We start from the raw sequence: 16,870 nt of genomic DNA on the forward strand, positions 1-16,870 counted from the left end.
TAATTACATTATTGACACTCATGATTGGTAGTCGTCCAGTGTTGGGAAATTCTCCTTAGGCTGGTGGATGATATGCAAGTAAATCGGAACATGCTATCATTTTAAAAATAAAAATAGCTTGGAAATTGAAATATCACTGTGTCGATGAAACTTATGACACTTATTATGGATCGTAATAATGTCCACACAGTGTACCGAGAGGTCGAAACGAAAGGTTAAAGTTCGTGACCAAGGCGCCATGGCTTAGTTGATTAAAGCGCCTGTCTATTTCGAATCTCAGTGGTGAATTTTTTATTTAGGTGCTTCACCGAACAATTCCTTGTTTGATAATTACATTATTGACACTCATGATTGGTAGTCGTCCAGTGTTGGGAAATTCTCCTTAGGCTGGTGGATGATATGCAAGTAAATCGGAACATGCTATCATTATAAAAATAAAAATTACCTGGAAATTGGAATATCACTGTGTCGATGAAACTTATGACACTTATTATGGATCTGTAATAATGTCCATGCAGTGCACCGAGAGGTCGAAAATAAAGGTCAAAGTTCGTGACCAGGGTGCCATGGCTTAGTTGGTTAAAGCGCCTGTCTAGTAAACAGGAGATCCTGAGTTCGAATCTCAGTGGTGCCTTTTTTATTTAGGTGCTTCACCGAACAATTCCTTGTTTGATAATTACATTATTGACACTCGTGATTGGTACTCGTCCATTGTCAGAAAATTCTCCTCAGGCTGGTGGATGATATGCAAGTAAATCGGAACATGCTATCATTATAAAAATAAAAATTACCTGGAAATTTGAATATCTCTGTGTCGATGAAACGTATGACACTTAATATGGATCGTAATAATGTCCACACAGAGTACCGAGAGTTAGAAACGAAAGGTCAAATTCGTGACTAGGGTGCCATGGCTTAGTTGGTTAAAGCGCCTGTCTAGTAAACAGGAGATCCTGAGTTCGAATCTCAGTGGTGCCTTTTTTATTTAGGTGCTTCACCGAACAATTCCTTGTTTGATAATTACATTATTGACACTCATGATTGGTCGTCGTCCAGTGTTGGGAAATTCTCCTTAGGCTGGTGGATGATATGCAAGTAAATCGGAACATGCTATCATTTTAAAAATAAAAATAGCTTGGAAATTGAAATATCACTGTGTCGATGAAACCTATGACACTTATTATGGATCGTAATCATGTCCATACAGTGCACCGAGAGGTCGAAACGAAAGGTCAAAATTCGTGATCAGGGCGCCATGGCTTAGTTGGTTAAAGCGCCTGTCTAGTAAACAGGAGATCCTGAGTTCGAATCTCAGTGGTGCCTTTTTTATTTAGGTGCTTCACCGAACAATTCCTTGTTGGATAATTACATTATTTGTACTCGTCCAGGGTTGGGAAATTCTCTTCAGGCTGGTGGATGACATGCAAGTAAATCGGAACATGCTATCATTATAAAAATAAAAATTACCTGGAAATTGGAATAACACTGTGTCGATGAAACGTATGACACTTAATATGGATAGTAATAATATCCACACAGTGTACCGAGAGGTAGAAACGAAAGGTCAAAATTCGTGACCAGGGCGCCATGGCTTAGTTGGTTAAAGCGCCTGTCTAGTAAACAGGAGATCCTGAGTTCGAATCTCAGTGGTGCCTTTTTTATTTAGGTGCTTCACCGAACAATTCCTTGTTTGATAATTACATTATTGACACTCATGATTGGTAGTCGTCCAGTGTTGGGAAATTCTCCTTAGGCTGGTGGATGATATGCAAGTAAATCGGAACATGCTATCGTTTTAAAAATAAAAATAGCTTGGAAATTGAAATATCACTGTGTCGATGAAACTTATGACACTTATTATGGATCGTAATAATGTCCACACAGTGTACCGAGAGGTCGAAACGAAAGGTCAAAGTTCGTGACCAGGGCGCCATGGCTTAGTTGATTAAAGCGCCTGTCTATTTCGAATCTCAGTGGTGCCTTTTTTATTTAGGTGCTTCACCGAACAATTCCTTGTTTGATAATTACATTATTGACACTCATGATTGGTACTCGTCCAGTGTTAGAAAATTCTCCTCAGGCTGGTGGATGATATGCAAGTAAATCGGAACATGCTATCATTATAAAAATAAAAATTACCTGGAAATTTGAATATCACTGTGTCGATGAACCGTATGACACTTAATATGGATCGTAATAATGTCCACACAGTGTACCGCGAGGTAGAAACGAAAGGTCAAAGTTCGTGACCAGGGTGCCATGGCTCAGTTGGTTAAAGCGCCTGTCTAATAAACAGGAGATCCTGAGTTCGACTCTCAGTGGGGCCTATTTTTATTTAGGTGCTTCACCGAACAATTCCCTGTTTGATAATTACATTATTTGTACTCGTCCAGGGTTGGGAAATTCTCCTTAGGCTGGTGGATGATATGCAAGTAAATCGGAACATGCTATCATTTTAAAAATAAAAATAGCTTGGAAATTGAAATATCACTGTGTCGATGAAACTTATGACACTTATTATGGATCGTAATCATGTCCATACAGTGCACCGAGAGTTAGAAACGAAAGGTCAAAGTTCGTGACCAGGGTGCCATGGCTTAGTTGGTTAAAGCGCCTGTCTAGTAAACAGGAGATCCTGAGTTCGAATCTCAGTGGTGCCTTTTTTATTTAGGTGCTTCACCGAACAATTCCTTGTTGGATAATTACATTATTTGTACTCGTCCAGGGTTGGGAAATTCTCTTCAGGCTGGTGGATGACATGCAAGTAAATCGGAACATGCTATCATTATAAAAATAAAAATTACCTGGAAATTGGAATAACACTGTGTCGATGAAACGTATGACACTTAATATGGATCGTAATAATATCCACACAGTGTACCGAGAGGTAGAAACGAAAGGCCAAAATTCGTGACCAGGGCGCCATGGCTTAGTTGGTTAAAGCGCCTGTCTAGTAAACAGGAGATCCTGAGTTCGAATCTCAGTGGTGCCTTTTTTATTTAGGTGCTTCACCGAACAATTCCTTGTTTGATAATTACATTATTGACACTCATGATTGGTAGTCGTCCAGTGTTGGGAAATTCTCCTTAGGCTGGTGGATGATATGCAAGTAAATCGGAACATGCTATCGTTTTAAAAATAAAAATAGCTTGGAAATTGAAATATCACTGTGTCGATGAAACTTACGACACTTATTATGGATCGTAATAATGTCCACACAGTGTACCGAGAGGTCTAAACGAAAGGTCAAAGTTCGTGACCAGGGCGCCATGGCTTAGTTGATTAAAGCGCCTGTCTATTTCGAATCTCAGTGGTGCCTTTTTTATTTAGGTGCTTCACCGAACAATTCCTTGTTTGATAATTACATTATTGACACTCATGATTGGTACTCGTCCAGTGTTAGAAAATTCTCCTCAGGCTGGTGGATGATATGCAAGTAAATCGGAACATGCTATCATTATAAAAATAAAAATTACCTGGAAATTTGAATATCACTGTGTCGATGAACCGTATGACACTTAATATGGATCGTAATAATGTCCACACAGTGTACCGCGAGGTAGAAACGAAAGGTCAAAGTTCGTGACCAGGGTGCCATGGCTCAGTTGGTTAAAGCGCCTGTCTAATAAACAGGAGATCCTGAGTTCGACTCTCAGTGGGGCCTATTTTTATTTAGGTGCTTCACCGAACAATTCCCTGTTTGATAATTACATTATTTGTACTCGTCCAGGGTTGGGAAATTCTCCTTAGGCTGGTGGATGATATGCAAGTAAATCGGAACATGCTATCATTTTAAAAATAAAAATAGCTTGGAAATTGAAATATCACTGTGTCGATGAAACTTATGACACTTATTATGGATCGTAATCATGTCCATACAGTGCACCGAGAGTTAGAAACGAAAGGTCAAAGTTCGTGACCAGGGTGCCATGGCTTAGTTGGTTAAAGCGCCTGTCTAGTAAACAGGAGATCCTGAGTTCGAATCTCAGTGGTGCCTTTTTTATTTAGGTGCTTCACCGAACAATTCCTTGTTGGATAATTACATTATTTGTACTCGTCCAGGGTTGGGAAATTCTCTTCAGGCTGGTGGATGACATGCAAGTAAATCGGAACATGCTATCATTATAAAAATAAAAATTACCTGGAAATTGGAATAACACTGTGTCGATGAAACGTATGACACTTAATATGGATCGTAATAATATCCACACAGTGTACCAAGAGGTAGAAACGAAAGGTCAAAATTCGTGACCAGGGCGCCATGGCTTAGTTGGTTAAAGCGCCTGTCTAGTAAACAGGAGATCCTGAGTTCGGATCTCAGTGGTGCCTTTTTTATTTAGGTGCTTCACCGAACAATTCCTTGTTTGATAATTACATTATTGACACTCATGATTGGTAGTCGTCCAGTGTTGGGAAATTCTCCTTAGGCTGGTGGATGATATGGAAGTAAATCGGAACATGCTATCGTTTTAAAAATAAAAATAGCTTGGAAATTGAAATATCACTGTGTCGATGAAACTTACGACACTTATTATGGATCGTAATAATGTCCACACAGTGTACCGAGAGGTCTAAACGAAAGGTCAAAGTTCGTGACCAGGGCGCCATGGCTTAGTTGATTAAAGCGCCTGTCTATTTCGAATCTCAGTGGTGCCTTTTTTATTTAGGTGCTTCACCGAACAATTCCTTGTTTGATAATTACATTATTGACACTCATGATTGGTACTCGTCCAGTGTTAGAAAATTCTCCTCAGGCTGGTGGATGATATGCAAGTAAATCGGAACATGCTATCATTATAAAAATAAAAATTACCTGGAAATTTGAATATCACTGTGTCGATGAACCGTATGACACTTAATATGGATCGTAATAATGTCCACACAGTGTACCGCGAGGTAGAAACGAAAGGTCAAAGTTCGTGACCAGGGTGCCATGGCTCAGTTGGTTAAAGCGCCTGTCTAATAAACAGGAGATCCTGAGTTCGACTCTCAGTGGGGCCTATTTTTATTTAGGTGCTTCACCGAACAATTCCCTGTTTGATAATTACATTATTTGTACTCGTCCAGGGTTGGGAAATTCTCCTTAGGCTGGTGGATGATATGCAAGTAAATCGGAACATGCTATCATTTTAAAAATAAAAATAGCTTGGAAATTGAAATATCACTGTGTCGATGAAACTTATGACACTTATTATGGATCGTAATCATGTCCATACAGTGCACCGAGAGTTAGAAACGAAAGGTCAAAGTTCGTGACCAGGGTGCCATGGCTTAGTTGGTTAAAGCGCCTGTCTAGTAAACAGGAGATCCTGAGTTCGAATCTCAGTGGTGCCTTTTTTATTTAGGTGCTTCACCGAACAATTCCTTGTTGGATAATTACATTATTTGTACTCGTCCAGGGTTGGGAAATTCTCTTCAGGCTGGTGGATGACATGCAAGTAAATCGGAACATGCTATCATTATAAAAATAAAAATTACCTGGAAATTGGAATAACACTGTGTCGATGAAACGTATGACACTTAATATGGATCGTAATAATATCCACACAGTGTACCAAGAGGTAGAAACGAAAGGTCAAAATTCGTGACCAGGGCGCCATGGCTTAGTTGGTTAAAGCGCCTGTCTAGTAAACAGGAGATCCTGAGTTCGAATCTCAGTGGTGCCTTTTTTATTTAGGTGCTTCACCGAACAATTCCTTGTTGGATAATTACATTATTTGTACTCGTCCAGGGTTGGGAAATTCTCTTCAGGCTGGTGGATGACATGCAAGTAAATCGGAACATGCTATCATTTTAAAAATAAAAATAACCTGGAAATTGAAATATCACTGTGTCGATGAAACTTAAGACACTTATTATGGATCGTAATAATATCCATACAGTGCACCGAGAGGTCGAAACGAAAGGTTAAAGTTTGTGACCAGGGCGCCATGGCTTAGTTGGTTAAAGCGCCTGTCTAGTAAACAGGAGATCCTGAGTTCGAATCTCAGTGGTGCCTTTTTTATTTAGGTACTTCACCGAACAATTCCTTGTTTGATAATTACATTATTTGTACTCGTCCAGGGTTGGGAAATTCTCTTCAGGCTGATGGATGATATGCAAGTAAGTCTGAACATGCTATCATTATAAAAATAAAAATTACCTGGAAATTTGAATATCACTGTGTCGATGAACCGTATGACACTTAATATGGATCGTAATAATGTCCACACAGTGTACCGCGAGGTAGAAACGAAAGGTCAAAGTTCGTGACCAGGGTGCCATGGCTCAGTTGGATAAAGCGCCTGTCTAATAAACAGGAGATCCTGAGTTCGACTCTCAGTGGGGCCTATTTTTATTTAGGTGCTTCACCGAACAATTCCCTGTTTGATAATTACATTATTTGTACTCGTCCAGGGTTGGGAAATTCTCCTTAGGCTGGTGGATGATATGCAAGTAAATCGGAACATGCTATCATTTTAAAAATAAAAATAGCTTGGAAATTGAAATATCACTGTGTCGATGAAACTTATGACACTTATTATGGATCGTAATCATGTCCATACAGTGCACCGAGAGTTAGAAACGAAAGGTCAAAGTTCGTGACCAGGGTGCCATGGCTTAGTTGGTTAAAGCGCCTGTCTAGTAAACAGGAGATCCTGAGTTCGAATCTCAGTGGTGCCTTTTTTATTTAGGTGCTTCACCGAACAATTCCTTGTTGGATAATTACATTATTTGTACTCGTCCAGGGTTGGGAAATTCTCTTCAGGCTGGTGGATGACATGCAAGTAAATCGGAACATGCTATCATTATAAAAATAAAAATTACCTGGAAATTGGAATAACACTGTGTCGATGAAACGTATGACACTTAATATGGATCGTAATAATATCCACACAGTGTACCGAGAGGTAGAAACGAAAGGCCAAAATTCGTGACCAGGGCGCCATGGCTTAGTTGGTTAAAGCGCCTGTCTAGTAAACAGGAGATCCTGAGTTCGAATCTCAGTGGTGCCTTTTTTATTTAGGTGCTTCACCGAACAATTCCTTGTTTGATAATTACATTATTGACACTCATGATTGGTAGTCGTCCAGTGTTGGGAAATTCTCCTTAGGCTGGTGGATGATATGCAAGTAAATCGGAACATGCTATCGTTTTAAAAATAAAAATAGCTTGGAAATTGAAATATCACTGTGTCGATGAAACTTATGACACTTATTATGGATCGTAATAATGTCCACACAGTGTACCGAGAGGTCGAAACGAAAGGTCAAAGTTCGTGACCAGGGCGCCATGGCTTAGTTGATTAAAGCGCCTGTCTATTTCGAATCTCAGTGGTGCCTTTTTTATTTAGGTGCTTCACCGAACAATTCCTTGTTTGATAATTACATTATTGACACTCATGATTGGTACTCGTCCAGTGTTAGAAAATTCTCCTCAGGCTGGTGGATGATATGCAAGTAAATCGGAACATGCTATCATTATAAAAATAAAAATTACCTGGAAATTTGAATATCACTGTGTCGATGAACCGTATGACACTTAATATGGATCGTAATAATGTCCACACAGTGTACCGCGAGGTAGAAACGAAAGGTCAAAGTTCGTGACCAGGGTGCCATGGCTCAGTTGGTTAAAGCGCCTGTCTAATAAACAGGAGATCCTGAGTTCGACTCTCAGTGGGGCCTATTTTTATTTAGGTGCTTCACCGAACAATTCCCTGTTTGATAATTACATTATTTGTACTCGTCCAGGGTTGGGAAATTCTCCTTAGGCTGGTGGATGATATGCAAGTAAATCGGAACATGCTATCATTTTAAAAATAAAAATAGCTTGGAAATTGAAATATCACTGTGTCGATGAAACTTATGACACTTATTATGGATCGTAATCATGTCCATACAGTGCACCGAGAGTTAGAAACGAAAGGTCAAAGTTCGTGACCAGGGTGCCATGGCTTAGTTGGTTAAAGCTCCTGTCTAGTAAACAGGAGATCCTGAGTTCGAATCTCAGTGGTGCCTTTTTTATTTAGGTGCTTCACCGAACAATTCCTTGTTGGATAATTACATTATTTGTACTCGTCCAGGGTTGGGAAATTCTCTTCAGGCTGGTGGATGACATGCAAGTAAATCGGAACATGCTATCATTATAAAAATAAAAATTACCTGGAAATTGGAATAACACTGTGTCGATGAAACGTATGACACTTAATATGGATCGTAATAATATCCACACAGTGTACCGAGAGGTAGAAACGAAAGGTCAAAATTCGTGACCAGGGCGCCATGGCTTAGTTGGTTAAAGCGCCTGTCTAGTAAACAGGAGATCCTGAGTTCGAATCTCAGTGGTGCCTTTTTTATTTAGGTGCTTCACCGAACAATTCCTTGTTGGATAATTACATTATTTGTACTCGTCCAGGGTTGGGAAATTCTCTTCAGGCTGGTGGATGACATGCAAGTAAATCGGAACATGCTATCATTTTAAAAATAAAAATAACCTGGAAATTGAAATATCACTGTGTCGATGAAACTTAAGACACTTATTATGGATCGTAATAATATCCATACAGTGCACCGAGAGGTCGAAACGAAAGGTTAAAGTTTGTGACCAGGGCGCCATGGCTTAGTTGGTTAAAGCGCCTGTCTAGTAAACAGGAGATACTGAGTTCGAATGTCAGTGGTGCCTTTTTTATTTAGGTGCTTCACCGAACAATTCCTTGTTTGATAATTACATTATTTGTACTCGTCCAGGGTTGGGAAATTCTCTTCAGGCTGGTGGATGATATGCAAGTAAGTCGGAACATGCTATCATTATAAAAATAAAAATTACCTGGAAATTTGAATATCACTGTGTCGATGAAACGTATGACACTTAATATGGATCGTAATAATGTCTACACAGTGTACCGAGAGGTAGAAACGAAAGGTCAAAATTCGTGACCAGGGCGGCATGGATTAGTTGGTTAAAGCGCCTGTCTAGTAAACAGGAGATCCTGATTTCGAATCTCAGTGGTGCCCTTTTTATTTAGGTGCTTCACCGAACAATTCCTTGTTTGATAATTACATTATTGACACTCACGATTGGTACTCGTCCAGTGTTAGAAAATTCTCATCAGGCTGGTGGATGATATGCAAGTAAATCGGAACATGCTATCATTATAAAAATAAAAATTACCTGGAAATTGAAATATCACTGTGTCGATGAAACTTAAGACACTTATTATGGATCGTAATAATATCCATACAGTGCACCGAGAGGTCGAAACGAAAGGTTAAAGTTTGTGACCAGGGCGCCATGGCTTAGTTGGTTAAAGCGCCTGTCTAGTAAACAGGAGATACTGAGTTCGAATGTCAGTGGTGCCTTTTTTATTTAGGTGCTTCACCGAACAATTCCTTGTTTGATAATTACATTATTTGTACTCGTCCAGGGTTGGGAAATTCTCTTCAGGCTGGTGGATGATATGCAAGTAAGTCGGAACATGCTATCATTATAAAAATAAAAATTACCTGTAAATTTGAATATCACTGTGTCGATGAAACTTATGACACTTTTTATGGATCGTAATCATGTCCATACAGTGCACCGAGAGTTAGAAACGAAAGGTCAAAGTTCGTGACCAGGGTGCCATGGCTTAGTTGGTTAAAGCGCCTGTCTAGTAAACAGGAGATCCTGAGTTCGAATCTCAGTGGTGCCTTTTTTATTTAGGTGCTTCACCGAACAATTCCTTGTTTGATAATTACATTATTTGTACTCGTCCAGGGTTGGGAAATTCTCTTCAGGCTGGTGGATGATATGCAAGTAAATCGGAACATGCTATCATTATAAAAATAAAAATTACCTGGAAATTGGAATATCACTGTGTCGATGAAACGTATGACACTTAATATGGATCGTAATAATGTCCACACAGTGTACCGCGAGGTAGAAACGAAAGGTCAAATTTCGTGACCAGGGTGCCATGGCTTAGTTGGTTAAAGCGCCTGTCTAATAAACAGGAGATCCTGAGTTCGACTCTCAGTGGTGCCTATTTTTATTTAGGTGCTTCACCGAACAATTCCTTGTTTGATAATTATATTTTTGACACTCATGATTGGTACTCGTCCAGGGTTGGGAAATTCTCCTTAGACTGGTGGATGATATGCAAGTAAATCGGAACATGCTATCATTTTAAAAATAAAAATAGCTTGGAAATTGAAATATCACTGTGTCGATGAAACTTATGACACTTATTATGGATCGTAATCATGTCCATACAGTGCACCGAGAGGTCGAAACAAAAGGTCAAAATTCGTGATCAGGGCGCCATGGCTTAGTTGGTTAAAGCGCCTGTCTAGTAAACAGGAGATCCTGAGTTCGCATCTCAGTGGTGCCTTTTTAATTTAGGTGCTTCACCGAACAATTCCTTGTTGGATAATTACATTATTTGTACTCGTCCAGGGTTGGGAAATTCTCTTCAGGCTGGTGGATGACATGCAAGTAAATCGGAACATGCTATCATTATAAAAATAAAAATTACCTGGAAATTGGAATAACACTGTGTCGATGAAACGTATGACACTTAATATGGATCGTAATAATATCCACACAGTGTACCGAGAGGTAGTAACGAAAGGTCAAAATTCGTGATCAGGGCGCCATGGCTTAGTTGGTTAAAGCGCCTGTCTAGTAAACAGGAGATCCTGAGTTCGAATCTCAGTGGTGCCTTTTTTATTTAGGTGCTTCACCGAACAATTCCTTGTTGGATAATTACATTATTTGTACTCGTCCAGGGTTGGGAAATTCTCTTCAGGCTGGTGGATGACATGCAAGTAAATCGGAACATGCTATCATTATAAAAATAAAAATTACCTGGAAATTGGAATAACACTGTGTCGATGAAACGTATGACACTTAATATGGATCGTAATAATATCCACACAGTGTACCGAGAGGTAGAAACGAAAGGTCAAAATTCGTGACCAGGGCGCCATGGCTTAGTTGATTAAAGCGCCTGTCTATTTCGAATCTCAGTGGTGCCTTTTTTATTTAGGTGCTTCACCGAACAATTCCTTGTTTGATAATTACATTATTGACACTCATGATTGGTACTCGTCCAGGGTTGGGAAATTATCTTTAGGCTGGTGGATGATATGCAAATAAATCGGAACATGCTATCATTTTAAAAATAAAAATAACCTGAAAATTGAAATATCACTGTGTCGATGAAACGTATGACACTTAATATGGATCGTAATAATGTCCACACAGTGTACCGAGAGGTAGAAACGAAAGGTCAAAATTCGTGACCAGGGCGCCATGGCTTAGTTGCTTAAAGCGCCTGTCTAGTAAACAGGAGATCCTGAGTTCGAATCTCAGTGGTGCCTTTTTTTATTTAGGTGCTTCACCGAACAATTCCTTGTTTGATAATTACATTATTGACACTCATGATTGGTACTCGTCCAGTGTCAGAAAATTCTCCCCAGGCTGGTGGATGATATGCAAGTAAATCGGAACATGCTATCATTATAAAAATAAAAATTACCTGGAAATTTGAATATCGCTGTGTCGATGAAACGTATGACACTTAATATGGATCGTAATAATGTCCACACAGTGTACCGAGAGTTAGAAACGAAAGGTCAAAGTTCGTGACCAGGGCGCCATGGCTTAGTTGGTTAAAGCGCCTGTCTAGTAAACAGTAGATCCTGAGTTGGAATCTCAGTGGTGCCTTTTTTATTTAGGTGCTTCACCGAACAATTCCTTGTTTGATAATTACATTATTGACACTCATGATTGGTAGTCGTCCAGTGTTGGGAAATTCTCCTTAGGCTGGTGGATGATATGCAAGTAAATCGGAACATGCTATCGTTTTAAAAATAAAAATAGCTTGGAAATTGGAATATCACTGTGTCGATGAAACGTATGACACTTAATATGGATCGTAATAATGTCCACACAGTGTACCGCGAGGTAGAAACGAAAGGTCAAAATTCGTGACCAGGGCGCCATGGCTTAGTTGGTTAAAGCGCCTGTCTAGTAAACAGGAAATCCTGAGTTGGAATTTCAGTGGTGCCTTTTTATTTAGGTGCTTCACTGAACAATTCCTTGTTTGATAATTACATTATTGACACTCATGATTGGTACTCGTCCAGGGTTGGGAAATTCTCCTTAGGCTGGTGGATGATATGCAAGTAAATCGGAACATGCTATCATTTTAAAAATAAAAATAGCTTGGAAATTGAAATATCACTGTGTCGATGAAACTTATGACACTTATTATGGATCGTAATAATGTCCACACAGTGTACCGAGAGGTCGAAACGAAAGGTCAAAGTTCGTGACTAGGGCGCCATGGCTTAGTTGATTAAAGCGCTTGTCTATTTCGAATCTCAGTGGTGCCTTTTTTATTTAGGTGCTTCACCGAACAATTCCTTGTTTGATAATTACATTATTGACACTCATGATTGGTACTCGTCCAGGGTTGGGAAATTATCTTTAGGCTGGTGGATGATATGCAAATAAATCGGAACATGCTATCATTTTAAAAATAAAAATAACCTGAAAATTGAAATATCACTGTGTCGATGAAACGTATGAAACTTAATATGGATCGTAATAATGTCCACACAGTGTACCGAGAGGTAGAAACGAAAAGTCAAAATTCGTGACCAGTGCGCCATGGCTTAGTTGGTTAAAGCGCCTGTCTAGTAAACAGGAGATCCTGAGTTCGAATCTCAGTGGTGCCTTTTTTTATTTAGGTGCTTCACCGAACAATTCCTTGTTTGATAATTACATTATTGACACTCATGATTGGTACTCGTCCAGTGTCAGAAAATTCTCCCCAGGCTGGTGGATGATATGCAAGTAAATCGCAACATGCTATCGTTATAAAAATAAAAATTACCTGGAAATTTGAATATCTCTGTGTCGATGAAACGTATGACACTTAATATGGATCGTAATAATGTCCACACAGTGTACCGAGAGTTAGAAACGAAAGGTCAAAGTTCGTGACCAGGGCGCCATGGCTTAGTTGGTTAAAGCGCCTGTCTAGTAAACAGTAGATCCTGAGTTGGAATCTCAGTGGTGCCTTTTTTATTTAGGTGCTTCACCGAACAATTCCTTGTTTGATAATTACATTATTGACACTCATGATTGGTAGTCGTCCAGTGTTGGGAAATTCTCCTTAGGCTGGTGGATGATATGCAAGTAAATTGGAACATGCTATCGTTTTAAAAATAAAAATAGCTTGGAAATTGAAATATCACTGTGTCGATGAAACTTATGACACTTATTATGGATCGTAATAATGTCCACACAGTGTACCGAGAGGTCGAAACGAAAGGTCAAAGTTCGTGACCAGGGCGCCATGGCTTAGTTGATTAAAGCGCCTGTCTATTTCGAATCTCAGTGGTGCCTTTTTTATTTAGGTGCTTCACCGAACAATTCCTTGTTTGATAATTACATTATTGACACTCATGATTGGTACTCGTCCAGTGTTAGAAAATTCTCCTCAGGCTGGTGGATGATATGCAAGTAAATCGGAACATGCTATCATTATAAAAATAAAAATTACCTGGAAATTTGAATATCACTGTGTCGATGAACCGTATGACACTTAATATGGATCGTAATAATGTCCACACAGTGTACCGAGAGGTAGAAACGAAAGGTCAAAATTCGTGACCAGGGCGTCATGGATTAGTTGGTTAAAGCGCCTGTCTAGTAAACAGGAGATCCTGATTTCGAATCTCAGTGGTGCCTTTTTTATTTAGGTGCTTCACCGAACAATTCCTTGTTTGATAATTACATTATTTGTACTCGTCCAGGGTTGGGAAATTCTCTTCAGGCTGGTGGATGATATGCAAGTAAATCGGAACATGCTATCATTTTAAAAATAAAAATAGCTTGGAAATTGAAATATCACTGTGTCGATGAAACTTATGACACTTATTATGGATCGTAATCATGCCCATACAGTGCACCGAGAGTTAGAAACGAAAGGTCAAAGTTCGTGACCAGGGTGCCATGGCTTAGTTGGTTAAAGCGCCTGTCTAGTAAACAGGAGATCCTGAGTTCGAATCTCAGTGGTGCCTTTTTTATTTAGGTGCTGCACAGAACAATTCCTTGTTGGATAATTACATTATTTGTACTCGTCCAGGGTTGGGAAATTCTCTTCAGGCTGGTGGATGACATGCAAGTAAATCGGAACATGCTATCATTATAAAAATAAAAATTACCTGGAAATTGGAATAACACTGTGTCGATGAAACGTATGACACTTAATATGGATCGTAATAATATCCACACAGTGTACCGAGAGGTAGAAACGAAAGGTCAAAATTCGTGACCAGGGCGCCATGGCTTAGTTGGGTAAAGCGCCTGTCTAGTAAACAGGAGATCCTGAGTTCGAATCTCAGTGGTGCCTTTTTTATTTAGGTGCTTCACCGAACAATTCCTTGTTTGATAATTACATTATTGACACTCATGATTGGTAGTCGTCCAGTGTTGGGAAATTCTCCTTAGGCTGGTGGATGATATGCAAGTAAATCGGAACATGCTATCATTTTAAAAATAAAAATAGCTTGGAAATTGAAATATCACTGTGTCGATGAAACTTATGACACTTATTATGGATCGTAATCATGTCCATACAGTGCACCGAGAGGTCGAAACAAAAGGTCAAAATTCGTGATCAGGGCGCCATGGCTTAGTTGGTTAAAGCGCCTGTCTAGTAAACAGGAGATCCTGAGTTCGAATCTCAGTGGTGCCTTTTTTTATTTAGGTGCTTCACCGAACAATTCCTTGTTTGATAATTACATTATTGACACTCATGATTGGTACTCGTCCAGTGTCAGAAAATTCTCCCCAGGCTGGTGGATGATATGCAAGTAAATCGGAACATGCTATCATTATAAAAATAAAAATTACCTGGAAATTTGAATATCGCTGTGTCGATGAAACGTATGACACTTAATATGGATCGTAATAATATCCACACAGTGTACCGAGAGGTAGAAACGAAAGGTCAAAATTCGTGATCAGGGCGCCATGGCTTAGTTGGTTAAAGCGCCTGTCTAGTAAACAGGAGATCCTGAGTTCGAATCTCAGTGGTGCCTTTTCTTATTTAGGTGCTTCACCGAACAATTCCTTGTTGGATAATTACATTATTTGTACTCGTCCAGGGTTGGGAAATTCTCTTCAGGCTGGTGGATGACATGCAAGTAAATCGGAACATGCTATCATTATAAAAATAAAAATTACCTGGAAATTGGAATAACACTGTGTCGATGAAACGTATGACACTTAATATGGATCGTAATAATATCCACAGAGTGTAGCGAGAGGTAGAAACGAAAGGTCAAAATTCGTGACCAGGGCGCCATGTCTTAGTTGGTTAAAGCGCCTGTCTAGTAAACATGAGATCCTGAGTTCGAATCTCAGTGGTGCCTATTTTATTTAGGTGCTTCACCGAACAATTCCTTGTTTGATAATTACATTATTGACACTCATGATTGGTAGTCGTCCAGTGTTGGGAAATTTCCTTAGGCTGGTGGATGATATGCAAGTAAATCGGAACATGCTATCGTTTTAAAAATAAAAATAGCTTGGAAATTGAAATATCACTGTGTCGATGAAACTTATGACACTTATTATGGATCGTAATAATGTCCACACAGTGTACCGAGAAGTCGAAACGAAAGGTCAAAGTTCGTGACCAGGGCGCCATGGCTTAGTTGATTAAAGCGCCTGTCTATTTCGAATCTCAGTGGTGCCTTTTTTATTTAGGTGCTTCACCGAACAATTCCTTGTTTGATAATTACATTATTGACACTCATCATTGGTACTCGTCCAGGGTTAGAAAATTCTCCTCAGGCTGGTGGATGATATGCAAGTAAATCGGAACATGCTATCATTATAAAAATAAAAATTACCTGGAAATTTGAATATCACTGTGTCGATGAGCCGTATGACACTTAATATGGATCGTAATAATGTCCACACAGTGTACCGCGAGGTAGAAACGAAAGGTCAAAGTTCGTGACCAGGGTGCCATGGCTTAGTTGGTTAAAGCGCCTGTCTAATAAACAGGAGATCCTGAGTTCGACTCTCAGTGGTGCCTATTTTTATTTAGGTGCTTCACCGAACAATTCCTTGTTTGATAATTATATTATTGACACTCATGATTGGTACTCGTCCAGGGTTGGGAAATTCTCCTTAGGCTGGTGGATGATATGCAAGTAAATCGGAACATGCTATCATTTTAAAAATAAAAATAGCTTGGAAATTGAAATATCACTGTGTCGATGAAACTTATGACACTTATTATGGATCGTAATCATGTCCATACAGTGCACCGAGAGGTCGAAACGAAATGTCAAAATTCGGGATCAGGGCGCCATGGCTTAGTTGGTTAAAGCGCCTGTCTAGTAAACAGGAGATCCTGAGTTCGAATCTCAGTGGTGCCTTTTTTATTTAGGTGCTTCACCGAACAATTCCTTGTTGGATAATTACATTATTTGTACTCGTCCAGGGTTGGGAAATTCTCTTCAGGCTGGTGGATGACATGCAAGTAAATCGGAACATGCTATCATTATAAAAATAAAAATTACGTGGAAATTGGAATATCACTGTGTCGATGAAACGTATGACACTTAATATGGATCGTAATAATGTCCACACAGTGTACCGAGAGGTAGAAACGAAAGGTCAAAATTCGTGACCAGGGCGCCATGGCTTAGTTGGTTAAAGCGCCTTTTAGTAAACAGGAAATCCTGAGTTCGAATTTCAGTGGTGCCTTTTTTATTTAGGTGCTTCACTGAACAATTCCTTGTTTGATAATTACATTATTGACACTCATGATTGGTACTCGTCCAGGGTTGGGAAATTCTCCTTAGGCTGGTGGATGATA

At 39.4% G+C, this 16,870-nt stretch overlaps 26 non-coding genes across 26 annotated transcripts; all 26 read left to right on the forward strand.

Annotated features, from left to right (window-relative positions):
- The first annotated feature begins 560 nt into the window (after positions 1-560).
- TRNAT-AGU (transfer RNA threonine (anticodon AGU)) lies at positions 561-634 on the forward strand. The gene has a single exon. It is a non-coding gene; the product is annotated as a tRNA-Thr (tRNA).
- A 270-nt stretch (positions 635-904) lies between these two features.
- TRNAT-AGU (transfer RNA threonine (anticodon AGU)) lies at positions 905-978 on the forward strand. Its single transcript has one exon. It is a non-coding gene; the product is annotated as a tRNA-Thr (tRNA).
- A 271-nt stretch (positions 979-1,249) lies between these two features.
- TRNAT-AGU (transfer RNA threonine (anticodon AGU)) lies at positions 1,250-1,323 on the forward strand. The gene has a single exon. It is a non-coding gene; the product is annotated as a tRNA-Thr (tRNA).
- Positions 1,324-1,581: 258 nt separating this feature from the next.
- TRNAT-AGU (transfer RNA threonine (anticodon AGU)) lies at positions 1,582-1,655 on the forward strand. The gene has a single exon. It is a non-coding gene; the product is annotated as a tRNA-Thr (tRNA).
- Positions 1,656-2,586: 931 nt separating this feature from the next.
- TRNAT-AGU (transfer RNA threonine (anticodon AGU)) lies at positions 2,587-2,660 on the forward strand. The gene has a single exon. It is a non-coding gene; the product is annotated as a tRNA-Thr (tRNA).
- A 258-nt stretch (positions 2,661-2,918) lies between these two features.
- On the forward strand, positions 2,919-2,992 carry TRNAT-AGU (transfer RNA threonine (anticodon AGU)). Its single transcript has one exon. It is a non-coding gene; the product is annotated as a tRNA-Thr (tRNA).
- A 931-nt stretch (positions 2,993-3,923) lies between these two features.
- Positions 3,924-3,997, forward strand: TRNAT-AGU (transfer RNA threonine (anticodon AGU)). The gene has a single exon. It is a non-coding gene; the product is annotated as a tRNA-Thr (tRNA).
- A 258-nt stretch (positions 3,998-4,255) lies between these two features.
- On the forward strand, positions 4,256-4,329 carry TRNAT-AGU (transfer RNA threonine (anticodon AGU)). The gene has a single exon. It is a non-coding gene; the product is annotated as a tRNA-Thr (tRNA).
- A 931-nt stretch (positions 4,330-5,260) lies between these two features.
- Positions 5,261-5,334, forward strand: TRNAT-AGU (transfer RNA threonine (anticodon AGU)). Its single transcript has one exon. It is a non-coding gene; the product is annotated as a tRNA-Thr (tRNA).
- Positions 5,335-5,592: 258 nt separating this feature from the next.
- On the forward strand, positions 5,593-5,666 carry TRNAT-AGU (transfer RNA threonine (anticodon AGU)). Its single transcript has one exon. It is a non-coding gene; the product is annotated as a tRNA-Thr (tRNA).
- A 258-nt stretch (positions 5,667-5,924) lies between these two features.
- TRNAT-AGU (transfer RNA threonine (anticodon AGU)) lies at positions 5,925-5,998 on the forward strand. The gene has a single exon. It is a non-coding gene; the product is annotated as a tRNA-Thr (tRNA).
- Positions 5,999-6,589: 591 nt separating this feature from the next.
- Positions 6,590-6,663, forward strand: TRNAT-AGU (transfer RNA threonine (anticodon AGU)). Its single transcript has one exon. It is a non-coding gene; the product is annotated as a tRNA-Thr (tRNA).
- Positions 6,664-6,921: 258 nt separating this feature from the next.
- TRNAT-AGU (transfer RNA threonine (anticodon AGU)) lies at positions 6,922-6,995 on the forward strand. Its single transcript has one exon. It is a non-coding gene; the product is annotated as a tRNA-Thr (tRNA).
- Positions 6,996-7,926: 931 nt separating this feature from the next.
- On the forward strand, positions 7,927-8,000 carry TRNAT-AGU (transfer RNA threonine (anticodon AGU)). Its single transcript has one exon. It is a non-coding gene; the product is annotated as a tRNA-Thr (tRNA).
- Positions 8,001-8,258: 258 nt separating this feature from the next.
- Positions 8,259-8,332, forward strand: TRNAT-AGU (transfer RNA threonine (anticodon AGU)). Its single transcript has one exon. It is a non-coding gene; the product is annotated as a tRNA-Thr (tRNA).
- A 1,267-nt stretch (positions 8,333-9,599) lies between these two features.
- On the forward strand, positions 9,600-9,673 carry TRNAT-AGU (transfer RNA threonine (anticodon AGU)). Its single transcript has one exon. It is a non-coding gene; the product is annotated as a tRNA-Thr (tRNA).
- A 604-nt stretch (positions 9,674-10,277) lies between these two features.
- TRNAT-AGU (transfer RNA threonine (anticodon AGU)) lies at positions 10,278-10,351 on the forward strand. Its single transcript has one exon. It is a non-coding gene; the product is annotated as a tRNA-Thr (tRNA).
- A 258-nt stretch (positions 10,352-10,609) lies between these two features.
- On the forward strand, positions 10,610-10,683 carry TRNAT-AGU (transfer RNA threonine (anticodon AGU)). The gene has a single exon. It is a non-coding gene; the product is annotated as a tRNA-Thr (tRNA).
- Positions 10,684-11,268: 585 nt separating this feature from the next.
- TRNAT-AGU (transfer RNA threonine (anticodon AGU)) lies at positions 11,269-11,342 on the forward strand. Its single transcript has one exon. It is a non-coding gene; the product is annotated as a tRNA-Thr (tRNA).
- Positions 11,343-12,630: 1,288 nt separating this feature from the next.
- TRNAT-AGU (transfer RNA threonine (anticodon AGU)) lies at positions 12,631-12,704 on the forward strand. The gene has a single exon. It is a non-coding gene; the product is annotated as a tRNA-Thr (tRNA).
- A 1,276-nt stretch (positions 12,705-13,980) lies between these two features.
- TRNAT-AGU (transfer RNA threonine (anticodon AGU)) lies at positions 13,981-14,054 on the forward strand. Its single transcript has one exon. It is a non-coding gene; the product is annotated as a tRNA-Thr (tRNA).
- A 258-nt stretch (positions 14,055-14,312) lies between these two features.
- Positions 14,313-14,386, forward strand: TRNAT-AGU (transfer RNA threonine (anticodon AGU)). Its single transcript has one exon. It is a non-coding gene; the product is annotated as a tRNA-Thr (tRNA).
- Positions 14,387-14,657: 271 nt separating this feature from the next.
- Positions 14,658-14,731, forward strand: TRNAT-AGU (transfer RNA threonine (anticodon AGU)). Its single transcript has one exon. It is a non-coding gene; the product is annotated as a tRNA-Thr (tRNA).
- A 272-nt stretch (positions 14,732-15,003) lies between these two features.
- On the forward strand, positions 15,004-15,077 carry TRNAT-AGU (transfer RNA threonine (anticodon AGU)). The gene has a single exon. It is a non-coding gene; the product is annotated as a tRNA-Thr (tRNA).
- Positions 15,078-15,336: 259 nt separating this feature from the next.
- TRNAT-AGU (transfer RNA threonine (anticodon AGU)) lies at positions 15,337-15,410 on the forward strand. The gene has a single exon. It is a non-coding gene; the product is annotated as a tRNA-Thr (tRNA).
- Positions 15,411-16,353: 943 nt separating this feature from the next.
- On the forward strand, positions 16,354-16,427 carry TRNAT-AGU (transfer RNA threonine (anticodon AGU)). The gene has a single exon. It is a non-coding gene; the product is annotated as a tRNA-Thr (tRNA).
- Positions 16,428-16,870: the final 443 nt, after the last annotated feature.

The sequence above is a fragment of the Saccoglossus kowalevskii genome, chromosome 5 (genome assembly GCF_978046115.1).
Source record: "Saccoglossus kowalevskii chromosome 5, keSacKowa6.1, whole genome shotgun sequence".
Taxonomy (NCBI): Eukaryota; Metazoa; Hemichordata; class Enteropneusta; family Harrimaniidae; genus Saccoglossus; species Saccoglossus kowalevskii.